The 14,025-nt window shown below is 42.0% G+C and overlaps 1 protein-coding gene, 1 long non-coding RNA gene and 1 other non-coding gene across 6 annotated transcripts in view; 1 reads left to right on the top strand and 2 right to left on the bottom strand.

Moving 5' to 3' along the window:
* The window catches only part of LOC116423883 (zwei Ig domain protein zig-8), a 181,490-nt gene that overhangs the window by 67,493 nt on the left and 99,972 nt on the right, over positions 1-14,025 (top strand). The gene's annotated exons all lie outside the window — the stretch shown is intronic.
* The window catches only part of LOC143174528 (uncharacterized), an 89,074-nt gene that overhangs the window by 10,152 nt on the left and 64,897 nt on the right, over positions 1-14,025 (bottom strand). The window lies entirely within an intron of this gene.
* On the bottom strand, positions 5,678-5,801 carry LOC116423886 (U5 spliceosomal RNA). Its single transcript, XR_004234329.2, has one exon. It is a non-coding gene; the product is annotated as a U5 spliceosomal RNA (small nuclear RNA).

The raw sequence follows: 14,025 nt of genomic DNA on the forward strand, positions 1-14,025 counted from the left end.
CTTTAGGATGTCTGGCTATGGTTGTCTGAATCTACTGATATCAATCTTGTAATATAGATAAGCAGAACGGAATTCAAAGTCAATGACCTTATCTAATGAGATCACAAATATTGTGTTATTATAAAAGAATATCAAAAAATAACATTTATTCAAATAAATGTACTTTGATTTGTTTCTTGAAGAACATAGTAAGAAAATTATAATTGACACTGAAGAGCGTTATAGCGCTCCTCAGCACTCAAACGGTTAAAACGACATTTATGACTAGTTTGTCCGAACATGGTCGCACTAATCTACTGCAACAGTCCTGATCTAACCGAAGCTTCTAAAACGCAACAAAACGTTGAAAATCCGCTGAGATCTGACATAGAAGCAAGCAAACAGTAATCCATCTTCATTCTGTGTCCCATAAAAGCAACTATCTAACTCACCAGACGATCTGCGCAGAGTCCGAAGGCACTTATCCTCCAGTGTTCCGTTTCCAGCGTCATTATCCATTCACCGAACTTCCGAACGACCGCGCGACGTTTTAATTCCCATCCGTCGAAGGGGCTCTCCGCGCATTTTTCAATTCCACGCTCGATTACTGGCCGCGCGGAAAGTTGCGAAGCGCGACTGAAAGCGGTAATCAACGATTCCCCCGCAGTCAGCGGTTCCCGATAAAATCTTGTTCGCGTTGTACGGGCTCCGCGGCGGATGTAGAACTTTTGAGAATCGATCGCGCCGGTTATATCGGCGTGTCGGTGACCGGGCGAGACGAACAAAGGGGAACGGGTCGCCGAAGGAAAGGTTGCTATCAAAGGAAAACCGCGGAATTTATGCTAAGCGACGAGCATAATCATTTCACCGGCGGTTACCGCGGATCGTCGCGCGCGGGCAATAATCCCGTCTGCTTGATTCGCCTCGCTCGTAGATACCCGTTAGATCGAGGATCGGCTGGCGCCGTTCTATCGCCCGTTTCTCATTGGCCAACGTCGACGCTGTTATTTCTCCCGGCGAACGGGAATCTCTGAGTGTCTTGGAAACTTATCCTAATGCTGTAATCTATACGTTTCGTTTAACGGTAGAAACTAACCCTCTTCTGAATGAAACTAGGACTTATGAAATTTGGCAGTCTACGAAAGACTTGATGTTGACCAATTCCTGTTAGCAGTGCAGTGTGTAGTTCAGCAGAATTGTGCTTGCAATATTACTTAACTGAATTTTTAGAAAACTTAGCCCTTGCTCCTTCTACTGTTGTAAACGTACTGTTAAAAAAAGTTATCATGCCTTTTTTGTTCTAATTCCTTTATTTTATTTATCTCATCGAATACCATCCCTGGTTTTATACGATATTTTTTCCAATGAATTTAAATATAATATCGTATAAAATCAGGGATAGTAATCGATGAGATAAATAAGATAAAGAAATTAGAACAAAGAGCATGATAACGCACACAGCGTCGGTCTCTAGGGAACGATAGTGGACTTTGTTCGACACGTTCGCCATTAGCGTCACAGATTTGTGACGGTCGTAATCCATATTTTACATAATGAAGGGGAAATTAACTCTATAGATATTATTACTAGAAATTGTAAACGATATTACATTTAGGATCTCAGCGACTCGTTTCAGTTTCATTTTTCTGATATTCTGTTTAGATTTATTGGATTGAAACTTTGACGGTATCAAATTTGAGAATATTCTATGGTATCGAAATGATTGTATGGTATTAGAAATTTTGTGTTCTTCATAGTGAATTTTATTAGATCGCAATGCACAGAGCAGCGAATAAAAATGTTTGATGTAAGTCTAGTTAATTAAGTAACGCAAGAACTATGGCACTAAATAGTAAGAATTTATCTCTGAAAATCGAACAGATCAGAGTTCCATCCACACTCTACCGATATCATCCAGATTTTAAAGCAAGTTTCACGTCGTTCGAATTTCTTCCGTGACACCTGACACCATTCCTAAATTCTAAATTCTCTGCCAGCATCCGTACGAACACGTAACGCCGTCAACGACGAGGATGAAAGAGATGGCAGCGCATCATCAATTTTTCCAACATTTTCTGTCCGATCGGCCCATCCGTTCCATTGATTTTTTTCACCAGCTGGGTCAGCTTTTATGCAGCTAGTCCGTGTTTGATCGAAGACCGCTCCTCCCCCGCGCATCTGCTCAAACAAACCGACCGCGGTACATCCGACAGTGAAATTAATACTCGTCACCGGTCGTCTCGAGTTAATTTGAAAATTAAATGAAGGTTAATCACGGAATCTTATCGGTCGGATCGGTCGATTCCAATTAGGTTCTGGTTAATTCGGCTACGGGCACTGGCTTCGGCTTCGGCTTGCCGTCGAGTGCTTTCGAATTAATACGAACCGATCTCTCTCTCTCTCCCTCTCTCTCTCTCTGCTCTATCTAATGTACATGCTTTCTCCTCAGCAACATCGACATGAAAACTTGACACTTTCCTCAATGGATCTCCCGAATGACTCGCTATACAATATAACAGACTCCGCTCTGCAAACTTCCGGCAATTTTGATTTTATAACAAATATTTAATTTCGTCCATACGGATTCAAATTCATTCGATTTTTTTATTTACCCCGGAGTTGATCACTTTGACAAATTATCACATTCCGCGTACAACGTTATTGGGAAAATCTCTTATGCGTATTTATTTCGAGTTATTATTAACTTCGCCGCGGTGGAATATTAATCGAACAGGTTTCCATTTTTCCCGATTTTTTCCTTTTCCCTCTTTTTTTTCGGGTTTCGGAAGATACGTTAAATAAATGCTCCGATGGAGTCAGCTTTTTATCCGCAAGCGTTTCGTTGAAGCTTCAGTATCGCCCGCGCGTCGCTGACCTATCGATATTTCACTGGCTGGAATATCGACGGGCCGTGGCTCGTTTTATTTCGTCCCGGAATCGGTTTTAACAAATTTTCCCCATTCGAGGCTCGCTAGCTTTCACTTGCCCCCTCGCCGTTGCACTTGTTATCGCGTTCGCATCCTATTGTCGGGTACACCGGCGACTTAGCGCTCGATGGATCCGTTTAGCGCGAGGCGGAAGCGATCATTCGAAATTGTTTATCGCTCCGTTTCAAGAGTGTCGGTTCATTTTTTCCCCGATATTTATTGCGTCGCTCTTGAAGCGATCCCGATCGGATTGCGATACATTCTTTACAATTATGCAGCGTTCCGAGCATTTCTGGCAACGTTTCGTTCGCTTCGATAAACGGAATTCGATGGCACTCGATGAAATGCGTAAACAACACGTATGGAAATTGTTTGCCAACTATCTCGCATAGTAACGTAAATATTGTTATAAATATCAACGATAATTGCAGCAATTCAGTTATAGAAACATTGTTCCAAAATATTTCTATCACTTCCTTGAAATCAGAACATTCCGATTCCTGAAGATTTTTTTGAAATACAGTAATTCTTTGAAATACAATAATTTATATTTTACATTCCGAGTGAACTGTGAACATAATTTTTCCACGTTCCAGTGCAACGAGGTTGAAATCGAGTATACATGAAGCAATATTTGTCTACGCTCTGCTCGCGGCGAAAATTTGGCTAGCAAACACAGTCAAGTGGCTAGTGATTTGTTGACCTTGTAGGACGGTCCACGCATTCGATGTTTGATCGATGACCGGAAAAGGCCGGTGTGTCGCGATGTTTATGCAAAACTCGAGGAGTTCCTGTCACGTGTCGTTTCCGGCGACCGCGGACGCGAGGAATGCGGAAACGCCCGCGACCGGATTCCGATCGTCGTGCTTTTGAAATATCGCGAGCAAACAGCCGCAGCTCGAAGTTAATGCCACCCGGTAATCTATATCTCCTTGCCGCGAGTTCGCGGAATGTGGCTTTTCGTGCCACTCGGAATCGATGACAGTCGGATTTCCGTGAAAGAATTCGGCCGGGCGGTGGTAAACAGGTGGCCACAGTAGTACAAGTCAAGCATTTATCAGACAACCTATGAAAATCCTTTTGTACCGTCTGCGAATTGTTCGTGGTACCTTTAATGAACTTTTCGTGTCAGTAGAAGTATAGATTTTGAATTCTCGTTCGTTGAATTCGATTGTTTAAAGGTTTTTATATTCAATTTTATATTTAAAGAAATCTATCTTGAATATAGAGATAACTCTGGGCTAATGAGATATCAAATTCTATTAGAATAGTGTGTTAACAAATGTTAATTGTTTGTCATGGTGGTAAACAGGTGGCCACAGTAGTACAAGTCAAGTATTCATGGGGCAACCTATGAAAATCCTTTTATACCATCTGTGAATTGTTTGTGATACCTTTAATGAACTTTTCGTGTCACTAGAAGTATAGATTATGAATTCTCGTTCGTTGAATTCGATTGTTTATAGGTTTTTATATTCAATTTCATATTTAAAGAAATCTCTCCTCAATATAGAGATGCATTTATCGTTGTGACTGTTAATGACTAATTCTGGGATAATGAGATATGAAATTCTATTAGAATAATGCGTTAACAAATGCAAATTGTTTGTCATGATACACCATTAGTTCGCTAAATAACCTGCACGTTTGTTTATTCATGACACTAAATTGGTCGACGTTTGATCTGATTGAATAGTTATGATCAAAATTAATAGAACGAAGTAGGGCAAACTAACGAATGTAATATATATGTACAAATCCGCACGGCAAATATGTGGGAATCAAACAACAAATAACAGGCCACGAAGATTTCACCTAAAATCCGGTGTCGCGTTCTCTATGCGCGACGCACAGTGAATTGCTGGAACCTTTATATCGGAAACATGATTCCCATAATCGAGTCGGTCGACAGGGTTTCAAATTAAATTTACGGGCACTCGTAGTAGATCAGAGATGACTTTATTACACGGTATCCCCGTAAACCAAGATTCCCGGACTTAGAATGCCTGATAGCTGCAGCGGCGATAAAATTTATCTAGAATTCGTGAGCGGAGCGTGCGGTTTCCTCATTAAAGCCTAAGATGCACGGGCCACCTTTAATGAAGTCATTTCCTATCTATTTCATTGTGCTCGTCTAGCATTCAGCTGCAGCTCGTTCCGCTTAAAGTGCCGTAAAACCTTCACCTATTTACGCCGGTTCATTTTATTACATTTTATTACATGCCTAATTGAACTACACGCCAAACTCCACCAACAACAGAAGATACTTCCCATAAAATCTCAATGCACCGCATTCCAAACACACGACGTCAACCCAACTCCCCAGAATCTCAAATTCAATTTCCACGTTGTGTACCGGCTAATTTTCAGAAGATTGAATCGCGCGGATGACAATTTCCAGTGAAATCAACTTATAACACTACAAAAACTCAGATGTCATATTGTTATGTAATACATTTTACATAATCGATTCGAATCAAATTTAATATTATAAGATTACTATAGTATAGATAATGAAAAGGTGGATCTTGAGTAATCGAGAGCCAGGAATAAATATATGTATTTAATAAAATATGGAAACAACACGGACAACACGTAAAAAGTACAACTCAATGACACGGAGGCTAACACACGACTCTTTTACAGGCATCTCCCAAAAATCATTCTCTCCCCCGCAAGCATTCTTCTCACTCACTCATTCTTACATTCACTCTTCTTAAAAATACCTTAACCTACGCTAAAAATTCTAGATACTAATTTTTTTGTAAATGACCCAACTTAAAAAGTTGGGTACTATAAAAAATTATTTCACAGACTCATCAGTTGTTCCCCTCCACGGAAATCTTTAGTAAAAGGCGAAAGATTTATACGTGATTTGAAGGGAAACCAGAGTGAAGGCTGTGGTAATTAGTAAAGTTGCACAGCTAAGTGCATTTATATAAAAACAAGATTTCTCGTTACCAGTATGCAATGCGTTAATAAACATACTTCTCCACGCAAAAAATCCCCAAAACTATCCAACCGAACGCTCCGAAAGAAACTGTGGAACGACTGTTTCTATTAAAAATGTATCTATAAACTTAATTGGAAAAAAATGTCACGGACGCAACAAGCGCGGGCTAAAGGTGTATCCCCGTTTTCAATATCTATCGATCATAAATCCCGGGTATCGAAGGGTTAACAGCGTCCATCAATACATTCGCGCGTGTCGTTCTTCATTCGCGGCTTCCCCAGGATGATCCAGAACGCGGAGTCGCGACGCGTCCCGCTAATGCCCCCGAAAACGAGCAGAACGGGCGAAACGAGTCGGATACGGGCCGCGGGGACGGGGTCCGAGACCTGAAAGTGACTCGTGATTTGTTGACCCGGCGGACAGGCCGACCATCGGTGCCATGATGGATCGCCGCGTAGAACGGAGCCTTATCGAGCCGTTTCGAGGATCGCTCCGCCGCGTGTAAGACTCGGAAACGTTTCCGTTCCAGTTCGCGGCGGCGTTTCCCGTATAAATCGAACCACCGCGGGCCCCGTGCATTATTCATGGGGATCTGGCGTTGCTCGACGGACGATAAATACTATTAATTTTCGTTCCGTTCGAAAAACCGCGCGGGTAATCAACGGAACGCGTCTCAGCGGGTCAGTTCCCCGGTCTTTTCCTCGTTTGGTCGCCGCGCGAACAGCTAGGCCAATCGAATACTCGTCACGGAACGAGGCGGTCCGTTATCGTCGCCATCGCGCTGTTAATGACGCGTTGTTAGACGTGGAACGAGAGGGAAGGGCTACAATCGCGCACGGAGAATCTGGAAAGAAATAGTTCGCTTGTTAGGAAGCATAATGTGCTCTTGGGTTTGTGATTGGTTTCGATTCTTGAGAGGTTTGACACTGGTAGTGCTGGATAGATCCTGAAGTCCTCCTTTTGTAATTATTAGGAAAATAAGAGATGTTTCTGAGAAATTATTATGGAATTTGATTTAGCGACAGGAAGACTGAATTGTAAGTCAATTGAAGTCTCAGTGGATGTATTTTTGGAGGTTTTATAGGGGAACTTTGAGCTTGTTAGGAAGCATAATATGCTGTTAGATTTGTGATTGGTTTAAATTCTTGGGAGGTTTGACACTGAAAGTGCTGGATAGATCCTGAAGTCTTTCTTTCGCAATTATTAGGAAGACAAGAGATGTTTCTGAGAAATTATTAAGGAATTTGATTTAGTGACAGGAAGACTGAATTTTAAGTCAATTGAAGTCTCAGTGGATGCACTTTTGTAGATTTTATAGAGAAACTTCGAAAAGTCGATCGAACTGATAGTTTTAGTGCTAAGGGACGTTCGTTTCGACGGATAAATTGAAGGATCATTGTAGAATTTACATACTGAGTATCAGTAAATTTTTGGAATACTCTATAACTGATTCTCAATGAGCAATTTATCTGAATACACGTGAACAAACTGTACCCATTGTTATTTAACATATGTTCAATAAGCAATCAGTTCTGCAAATGCTTCAAACCTTCCGAATGGTAATTAGCAAAGTTACACAGGCATTTACATGCATCTCATTACTCGCAACAGTGATTCCTACATCGCGTTCGCATTATGATAAAACTGCGAGTAGTTCCATCGGCATCGCGGAAACCTATGAACGAGAACAAGCAGCGCGATTCACTTTCGAATTGATACATTACATCGAGATTGAATACGGAATCCTTCGTACACGTTCGACAGAAATCGCGGGACGATTTCCATTTTGCAAATTGAAAATCGCGAGGCTCGTGCCGTGGCAATTTCCTTCCGAATAATGCCGCAACAATGGCGCCGCTCCGAGCCCTCCCCTCTTCTACTCGCGGCGCCGGTATTTTTACACGCGAAAGTTTACATCGTCATTTCCCGGGGACAGGATTCCGGGCAGCTTGACGTCACGCGCCGGTTAAACCGGCTTTCGGTGCGAATAATCGGACGAAAATTTCGAATTTTTGTCAGCGGGGGATGACCGCGAGCGCGCACGCTGCGAAATGCGCGATACCGTTCGATTGGATCCGGCGCGTCCGCGCGCGCACACACACACACACCAGCGGAAAATACTTCTCGTCCGGGGGAGGGGAAAAAAAAGGACGAAAACGAATCCCCCGGCGGCGCGATCAAAAAAAGAAAAAAAAAGAAAAAAAAACGCCTGTACATAAAATCGGACATCGTGCGGTTTTCCTGTTTCGATTTAAAAGCACCGTGAATCATTTGTCACGTTTCCGGCGCGCGGAGAAGCTCCGCGGCTACGTGAAAAAGTTACCGATCCGAACACGCCGCGAGTTACAAACCCCGGACCACTTTCACGCGTTGTTTAGCGACGCCGGTGAAATACCGGCGTCTGCCGTGAATTTACCGGTAATTAAAAGTTCCGCCTGTTCGCCGTGTTCGTGTGAACGCCTTGGTGAACGTGCTGGTAAAAGATGTACAATTAGAAGAGAGGAATTAGGGGCTGGAAATTCTCTAATGGAATAGTTCGATCTAAACTGGGATCGAACGATTTTTAATCGTACGAGATCAACTTCGAAATGATCGTTGCTAATGATCGAAAAGAGGGAAAACATTAGATTTATGGAACGAGTCAATTTGACTTGTATTGAATTTCATAAACATTATTTGCTAAATGTTTCGATTTTGATTAATGAAAATTTAATTAACCCTTTGCGGACGAAGATTCTTCGAAGCACAAAACCTTCAACATATGAAACTACATGATATATCAATCGCTTAATTAATAGAAAGAAAGAAAACTACGCGCTGATCTTTTACTGTTCGACTAATTAGATCATTTTTCCACTTAGTCTTCCGAATTTGAACATTTCATCTCACCGAAATGCCGACATCCGCCCGCAAAGAGTTAAACCTCTAATTACCGAAATCTAATCGACCGAGTATCAATGTTTCTAAAAACAATGGAACAAACTGTACGATAAATCCAGCGGTAATAGTCAAACGAGAATGATATAGTTAAACTAAAATCCCCCCGAAAGCTCAATCAAACACTCGTTCAACGACCATAAACAGCCAATGAATTACCCCCGGCTCCGCCGGCGAACAATTTCAACTTCCCCACCGAGTTCCATTTTTGCGACCGTTAATCGTCGAATTATACGACCGATGGCTAATTGAATTACGCAATTTGGTGGTTAAACACTGGCCGGCCGTAAATCACTGGTTACGCCGGCAGAAGCTGCATCGAATCGTCGCTGGGACATTGGCGTCCCCACTTTCACTGTTTTTTTTAATCTTCCTTTCTTGTTTGTAAGAAAATGTGCAACGTGCGTGTTTTAACCGTTTGATTGCCAAACTAATCGCGCTTTTGCATTGCACTGTCTAAAAGTGTCACTTGATCGGTTCGTAGAATCGAATTAACTTTATTTATTTGTCTTCCTTTTAATTATTTATTACGGAAAAATGGAACCATAGGTTTAGCTTCATTTTATTAAATACATATATTTATTCCTAGCTCTCGATTGCTCAAGATCCACCCTTTCATTATGTTACCCTCCCAAAACTGACAGTAAGGCACTCACCGTCACTATCGCCTGAGAAACAAAAGAAAAGAGATTCTACCCCGAGCAGTCAATCGGTATGCGTGTCCGGCAAAGTCCCGCTGATTGGTCGCCCGGTAGATGTTCCTTCTTCCTATAAATATTCCAACTGTTTATTCCTTGATCATCACTTAACAACCATCAGTTAACCCAGTTTCAACAACAAACGTAGAAACACGCATCCAAAATCAACCTTTGTGCCGATGAAATTGCCCGAATCACTGTTTTACTTCAACAATATACTTTAAAGTGTGAAATTATATTTATTTCAGTGAATAAACAAACCAGTTCAACAGCCTTACTAACCCTACCACTGTAAAACCGAATCGCGACGTCGAAAACAGAAGTAACGACTACTCTCGTCGCGGACGCGCTCGCGAACACATTATTTATACTATAGCATAGTGTGGATACTATTATTATAGATATTGAAAAGGTGGATCTTCAGTAATCGAGAATTAGGAATAAATATATGTATTTAATGAAATATGGAAAATGCCACGGAGGCCAACACACGACTCTCCTCTCAACTCTCTTACAGGCATTCTCTCCCAAAAATCATTCTCTCCCCCACAAGCATTCTTCTCACTCGCACTCATCACAAACACTCGGATGCACCCCTGGAAAGCTGGCCCTGCAATCTTGGGTCCGCGACGTAGCTCACACTTATTCTTACATTCACTCTTTTTAAAAATACCTTAATCTACGCTAAAAATTCTAGATACTACAATAGTAACACTATATTATCGACCAAATAAATCCTTACATCCCCCTCATCCTCTTTCCTCCCCGTCCCGTTCATCCGTTCCTGTTTTCATTCTTCGCCCCGGATGCCTGCTCCCTCCTTCGAGCATACCTCGCGCATTTAGTAAGCCGTGAAAGTAGAGGAGTTCCTTCTAAGCGCAAAGTGGTCTCTCATCTTTGAAACGCCCGGCTACTTTCCCTGTGTTTTATACCGGCGCGCATTCTCCGTTCCCCTCCACCCTTTCTTCTCTTACCAGCCGTCTTTCTCCGCGCCGGCGTCTCTCCCCCCGCCGCCGGATAGTTTTGTTTCGTCCTCCTCCGACCTCTCGACGCCGCCGTCGACGGGGAGACGAACATTTTGTTTAGAGGGCGCGAGCGCGCACTCGGTCGAGTGTAATCTTAATGAAAAAAGCCGGCTTTCGCGCCTTCCCGCCGGTCGTCCCTTACGTAATTAAAATTCCGGCGCCAGCCGACCCCTTCTCTCGCCTCTTCGGGCGATAAGAATTAGCCCCCGTTCGCTGCGTTATTGCACCGTGCTCGGGACACTTTCTTTTCATCGCCGGGGAAAGGCGGTGTGTTTTGTTCCTGTTGCTTGTTATTGAGCCGCCATTGAGCGAGGCTGCTCGACGTGGATTATTGAGTAATATTCGACGGACCAACTGATTAATTTAGTTTCGTGAATCTCGACGGAGGCGTTCAGTTCGAAGGAGTTCATTGGTTTCGGTTTGAAACGGAATCGGAGTAATTAGAATCCAGTAGGCACCTAATTCGGATATCGACATAGAGATTGTTGAAGGAATAATGGTTATTGATTTCTTGTTATATTTGTGAAGAATTGAGCGAAGTGAAATGAACGTTATCATTTCGCTTCGTTAACCCCTTGCTGTACAATGACGAGTGAGACTCGCGATGAAGATTGCTAAATCAGTTTAACCAGTTAAGTGTGGAATTTAGTTTGAAATATCTCTCATTGTGCGCGCAGTAAGATCAAATAATGAAGTGTATACTCGTTAAGTGTAGGCCGAATGCACTTAAAATACATCCTAACGAAGAACTAAAGCGAAACGAAGAAGAATTATATGTTTGTCTCAGAAAATAAATAATCCATCGTTGAAAAGGTTGGCACCATTAAGAGTTTTAAGATGACGTGTATATTCAACGTGAAACAACTATTTCGCCATTATCAATTTATTATCTACAAACGAAATTTCCACTTCAAGTAGAATAGAAAATTTCGCTGCATTTCTTCCAAATAGTTGATAGCAAAATGTCACACGAGTTTAGTAGCGGAAGTGAATAGTACGCCAAGAGGTTAAGGAACGAAATAATTCAGCTTAGTTGGTAATTGGAGTATTTTGATCCTTAGGATGGTTCAGCTCGCGATGTTTTACTAACCGTTAACTACCATTCAGTGACTGTATACCTCGAACCGCTTGACACCTCGAAGTGCTCCCCATTCAGTGCAATAAATATTCCAAGGCATTGTCGCAGTTCGAATTTAATCTCGCGAAGAATTCGAACTGGGCGCTAGTAGCAGACACATTTTCCATCGGGTCGCGCACAATCCCCGGGAAAGGTGGGTCGTTCGGGGAACAAGTTAGTCGCGCGGGGGCAGGGCAACGGAGCGACGTGTCACAGACAGAGGAGATAAACTCCGGCTGGTCCGGGGAAAAACCTGTAAAGCACCGCCACGTTGGAACTGTTTGACGCTCGCGGCCCTCGGAAGATGAGATTTCAGGCTTTGAGACTAAGATTTCGACTTTGCTTCCCTTTCACGCCGTTACCCTTCACCCCGCGCCCCCTTGCCGACCACTCGAACAAATTCGGCATTCCCTTTGAGGCAAAAAAGCACGCGACCATTCGTGGAGAGAAGGGAACTCGAATTTCACACCCTGTATACGTTTTATCCCTTCTAGATTTTGGACATTGCGATTTCATTCGAAGGTTTTGAATATTATGATGAAATATCTTTTTGTTGCGATATTGTTATATTTGATATGATTTGTTACAATGTTGTAATATTGTGATATGTTTTTGTTACGATATTGTAATATTGTGATATGTTTTTGTTAGAATATTGTAATATTGTGATATGTTTGTGTTACAATATTGTGATGTTGTGATATGTTTGTGTCACAGTATTGTAATATTGTGATATGTTTGTGTCACAATATTGTGATATTGTGATATGTTTTTGTTACGATATTGTAATGTTGTGATATGTTTTTGTTACAATATTGTAATATTATGATATGTTTTTGATACAATATTGTAATATTGTAGTATGTTTGTGTTACAATATTGTAATATTGTGATATGTTTTTGTTACAGTATTATAATATCGCAATACGTTTGTGTTCAATAATGTAACCTTGTAATATTGTAATATGTTTATGTTACAATATTGTAATATTGCACTATGTTTTTATTACAATACTGTAATATTCTGATATTATAACGTAACATTGCGATATTGTATTACAATGTTGTACCATTCTAATACCGTGTATATTAACACACTACATCATCCGATCATTTCAAAACATCTCACTACCCCGGAATCTCAAAGCACCGCGATCCTCCGCAAACTCCAATATTTCACAATGCCAAACCGTCCCAGCCAGTTCGACATGTCGAAACATCAAAATTCCCGAATCAATCGCCAACAGGATCAACATTCGAGCCGAATCAATATTTGAAATTCGAGGACTGTCTCGTACCCCCCCCCCCCCCACGGTGGTAGCAAAACTATTCACCGGTGGAAAAAGATTACGAGTGAAAAGCGTCGAGACACAGAAGTCGATTCGCGCTCTTCGGCTCCGTGGCCGGTCCTCGAGGAAGCTTTAAAAACGAGATATCGAGAGAGCAGAGACTCCCCGCGAGATAAAAGTCCGCCGAACGGACCGAGCTTTGGATTTCGAGGGCTTGGGCGACGTCGATGGCTTTGAAAGGGAACCGTGTCCCGCCGCTCGAAAATTTCGCCGGATACTCGCGCGCTCTTCCGTTGCATTCACGCGAAAAAATCCCGTACAGATATCACTAAAGCGATCCGCCCTCGTTGAAATTTATTTACACACCCCGTGGCTCGCAGTTAAGGGTACAACGTTAAATGAATTTGCTTCCCTTAGCGACGAAAGATCCCTCTTCCCTGGCAAAGTGAATTTCCTTCTGGTTCCCGGGCGAAACGGGGGAGGCGGAGATTGTTCCAGCGGCCCGTCGGTCGAGCGTTAACGCATAATTAAAAAATAATAACGCGAAACGAGTGGGCGCAATTTTTAACGAGCCGAGAGGATGAATTACACGCTTGTTTGCGCAAAGATGAATTGTTCCGACGTTTCTCCGTTACCGCGCTCTCTGTAGCAAGATTTCCTTCCACGTTGTTTGTCCTTCGAACGTTATTTAACCACTAGCGCTGGAAATTCAGAAATTTGTCAAAGTCTCCTGCGAATTTTGTTCTTATCTGTTTTACACTGATATGTATATTAATTTTGTTTGTTAACACGTTGGCCGCACGATTTCATGGTACAGAATACTTGAAATGGAGAAAATATAATATTAAATCATTTGATTGAATTGCATTGTTATTATTGCAGGTTCGTCTAGCTGAATGTCACCACATTAGTTAGAGTTATTTATAATATAGAAATGTTTTCAAATAATCATGGTTAGTTGAGTGAACTATAGTAATTCGATTTGGTTGGGGTCACCGGTGACCCCCATGGCATTCAACGCGTTAATCATTCCGTATAGAGTGATACTTTTCGAAGTAATCTAATAGGCGTAATGCAACATTATCAATGTGTGAAAGACA

The sequence above is a fragment of the Nomia melanderi genome, chromosome 1 (assembly GCF_051020985.1).
Source record: "Nomia melanderi isolate GNS246 chromosome 1, iyNomMela1, whole genome shotgun sequence".
NCBI lineage: Eukaryota > Metazoa > Arthropoda > Insecta > Hymenoptera > Halictidae > Nomia > Nomia melanderi.